At 46.6% G+C, this 4,221-nt stretch overlaps 1 long non-coding RNA gene across 1 annotated transcript; it reads left to right on the forward strand.

Moving 5' to 3' along the window:
• The first annotated feature begins 1,195 nt into the window (after nt 1–1,195).
• Nucleotides 1,196–3,732, forward strand: LOC107183509. The gene is made up of 2 exons (XR_001514299.1): nt 1,196–1,808; nt 2,302–3,732. It is a non-coding gene; the product is annotated as an uncharacterized LOC107183509 (long non-coding RNA).
• The last annotated feature ends 489 nt before the right edge of the window (nt 3,733–4,221 follow it).

Consider the following 4,221-nt stretch of genomic DNA (forward strand, 5'->3'; position numbering starts at 1 on the left):
TTGGGTCTGTGTGACACGCCAGACTCAGAGTTGGAGGTCTCCAGCTCTGCAGGACCGAGGGCTGCTCGTTTTCATGCAGCCACCACTAGAGAAAGAGGCTGAGAAGGGACCAGACTTCCACCTGTGCGGACGGGGCTGGTTTGACTGGGACTGGTGCGGACTCAGTGCCAAGGCCAACCATGCATACAGCCTAATCCAGGGGAATAGTTTTGCATCTAGGACATCTTTCTATCGGCGGGATATCAACATGCAGTCAACTGAAGAAGATGGCGACTGAGGCCAAGCAGATGTTGGAAAAGCAAGTGAAAGCTATGCTAGCGTTGGTAAACTGATTTTCTGTAAAATCTTGCAGAGGTAAATCTAAAGACTCTAAGTAAGATGTCTTGAAAACGTTAACATGTTTGTAGTTTGGTTTTGCATTGGTATTGCTTTGTTATTAGTCAAAGTTTTGTTCTCTTGTTAACATTGCCGTGTCTGTAGCTTTGTTAATAACCAGAAGTTTGTTTTGATGTTTTGATTATGCTGAATAATTTAGTTTTTTGGATAATGTAAATAGGCGTGTTTAAAAACAAAAGGGGTCCAAACCCGGTTTGGCTCAGTGGATAGAGCGTCGGCCTGCGGACTAAAAGGTCCCAGGTTCGATTCCGGTCAAGGACATGTACCTGGGTTGCAGGCACATCCCCAGTAGGAGATGTGCAGGAGGCAGCTGATCGATGTTTCTGACTATCTCTCTCCCTTCCTCTCTGTAAAAAATCAATAAAATCAATAAAAAATAAAAAGCCTTTCTTTAAAATAAAAATAAAAACAAAGGGGGATATATGGGAATCAGCTACAGTAAAGGGGGATATATGGGACTCGGCTACAGTGTTTTGGACAGGTTCAAGCCTCGGACTAATGAGAGGGCACAGGTCTCTCGTGGCCACGTGCAAGTCCCAGCTGGAGGGCAGAGCCTTCCCAGCACAATTATAGCCAACAGCTATAGTTGTAAGCTTGAACCCCACATGCCTTTGCAATAGAGTTCAGGTGCATGCAGTTGAGTAGGGTTGAAACCAACGAGAATGTTGTAAACAACTTGATCACGCCCCTACTTTGCCTCATGGCATCTGCAATAAAATAAAGACATGGCTTGTGGGCATTGTCTTCTCATCAGGGAGGCAGCGTCCCACAGAGACCCAGCTTTCATTCTCCTGTCTGTCTTTTCTTAATGCTTTCATCACCCCCACTCAGGATCACCCTTGGCTGTGCTGGCGCGGCACAGAAACTTTCTACTAACTAGAGACCCCTTGGTGCAAATTATGTCTGAGGTGTGACAACAGCAGGAAGGAAGGGTATGTAAGATTTTCACCTTGAAAGTAGCTTACCTTGTTCAGCAGTTTGACCAGAGGAGCTGTGTGAATGAGAGGAGCCAACAATCTAGGGGTTTAATTAGCAGGTGCTTCTCATACATTGTCGAAGGCCACAGCAAAGAAAAAGACTTTTCCCCCCTTACAAACACCTCAACCACACTTAGAACCTAAGGCTTTATTGCCTGAAGAGTGACTACCTCTAGGAGACCAAATAAAAGGACACCAGCAATACTGGGGGCATTGTGTTCATTAGGATGAAACAATGGGTCCCAGAGTTAATAAACCACTCATTGAATTTTCTCCTCAACCCACAGGTTCTAATTCCCCAGTATGGACAAAAATGATGGCACATAGTAAACCTAGCAACCTCAAGGAGCCTGGCATGGCATGGTCAATCTTAAAAACTCAGAAGCCAAAAGTAACCATATAGAATGGTTTGAAGTTAAAACTTTCTAAGTAAATGTGAGTCTCAGGGGTAGTTATGTCCTAGCCTGTGTGTGTCTGTGTGTGTGTGTGTGTGTGTTTCGCAACGATCAATATTTACCTTATTGAGGCTTTCTGTCATCTTTTGCATCTGGGATAACATACCATTGGATTTGATTTTTAGGGACATTTCTGTTTCACAGACTCCTAAGAGCACAATCTCCCAACATAGAAGACCACAGAGCCCCAATTATTATTGCGCTTGGGTTAAATATTAACTGTTAATTGATTGATAAATTTTTAAAAAGTAGTTTGTCTAATTTTTTTTCTTTTTGTCCAATCCGAGAGATTTCCCTCCTTAGCTCTCCCACCTAATTTATCACCAGTTAATTTCATTTCACCCCCTTAGAATCTAATGTATAAAAAAGGTGCAAAACTGCCACTGTCCCGAGCATTACTCAACCTGTTGTCATTTTCCTTCCTGGCAAATGTGGCCGACTTGGAGCAAATAAACTTAAAAAATTCTCCATAGGTTTGGACATTTCTTACAGCAACACCAAAAGCAATTGACTCATGTGAAGCAGGAGAAGGTTACATGGAGGGGTATCAGCATTTCCCGGGACTCAACTGACGGAAGACAGATTTTTAAAAAATGAAGAGCATCCCAGAACCCAGCAAGCTAGAGCTTTCAAGAACAGAAGAAAATGCTAATCACCCTCAGTCTCCCAGCCTGAGTTCCCTGCATATCCCGCCCCCGCCCAAGGCTGGCTGGCATGCAAACTGGAAAGCCATGTTCTGAGGCACACCCCTGCCATACTGAGCGTGTCCCCCCAAAATGAGGCCCAAAACCTGGGTTCCTGGGAGTTGAGTGAGCTCCACACTGAGGAGGACCTGTGCCCTGTTTCCAGGAGAGACAGCAGGCGGGGCAGAGGCCACACAAGAGGGCCCAGCAAGGGCAGTAGCCTCGCAGGCAGATCCTGCCCAAGGTCCTGCCAGCCCATATGCCCCAGGCAGTGAGGGTGCGAGCAGGAGCCTTCGGGGCACAGGAATCCCAGGCTGTGTCAGTGAGGTGAGGGGGGAGTGGGCAGTGGCTTTGTCCTTCCTACACTGGTCCCTCCCTCTTGTGTCCAGAGGCAGAGCAGCCAGAGGGCCGGTAGGCATTGTGCCAGACCAGCCCAGAGCCGTCCAGGGGTGGGTGGGCATGCGGAGCCCAGCACCTGGGTGACTTACTTAGTGGCTCTTGAAGGGAAGCAAAGGAAAACATAGCAGAGACTGAGGGACATGCTGAGAGCTCAGAAGAGCGGCTGCCTCACCTGCGAGCAGATGCTCAGGCCATTCCCTCTGCAGCTGGCTCTGCTGCAGCTGTTTCAGGGATGACCTGAGCCAGGACCTGGCTGCACCTAGGGGAATGTTTCAACCACGGCCTGTGCCCGTTCCCACGGAAACATGGTCCCTCCTGTGTTCCTTTGCTAGGTCTGGAAAGTAGTGCTGTCCCGGCCCAGGCGGAGGTGCTCAGAGGAGGTGTGGGCAGGCAGCTCCACCGCAGCCCCTGGTTCTCAGCCTGGCATGTCCCATGCAGGCCACCTGCTGTAGGAGGAAGGGTCCTCATGCCTACAGACTCCTATCCGATGCCAAGGGCAGGGCTCCTGGTGGCACAGGTGGCCCCACCCAGATCCCTCCTGCCCTAAGAGGAAGGAGCAACTCCGGGAGGGACCCTCACTCCCCACACAGGCCCCTCCTGGGGCAGCCAGGCCACTTGTCTGACCCTGAGCTCGTAGAACTGGAAGTGTTTTAACTTGGATTGAGAAGCCTTGAAAGCTTTATTTATTTATAGCTTCTTGTTTAAAAACAGTGTTGAGAAGAAATCTATGGTTATTCATACAAAAGCTGAGTTGATGGGAGACAAGTCATAATCTAATTGTTTTTGTGGAGGGCAAGAGCGAATGTTGTTGATGAAATAAACGTGAAAAGGAGAAAGAAAAATAAAGTGCTCAAAACTCAGGTGACTTTGTTTTTATTGGGTGTGTGCAGGTTTTTTAATCCTTACCTGAGGATGTTACTTCTTACCCCCTCCCCTACTTGCCCTCTGAGATTCTGCAGTAATTTATATGCTTCTGTGTTTCTGAAATATCTTAAATTTAGTAAAAAGGAGGAATTTTAAATTTTGAAGTATCTTCCACTAATATTTATAGAATAATCTAATGATTTGCTATTAAAATACCAAATCTGAAAATAAGTACAATCACCATAAATATTTAATGACTTTGACTTAAAATACATGGCCTTGCGGCACTATCAATCAACATCCAGGAAGTAACCTGTAGGTTACTTAGTGTAAAAGAAAAATATTTTTTTTTAAATTGAAGTTCTCCAAATATAACCCAGCAGGAGGAGAACAAGCCAGACAACAAACAGCCCAGAGACCACCTGAGGCATGGTAAAGACGACGCCT

The sequence above is a fragment of the Myotis davidii genome, unplaced genomic scaffold (genome assembly GCF_000327345.1).
Source record: "Myotis davidii unplaced genomic scaffold, ASM32734v1 scaffold422, whole genome shotgun sequence".
Classification (NCBI taxonomy): domain Eukaryota; kingdom Metazoa; phylum Chordata; class Mammalia; order Chiroptera; family Vespertilionidae; genus Myotis; species Myotis davidii.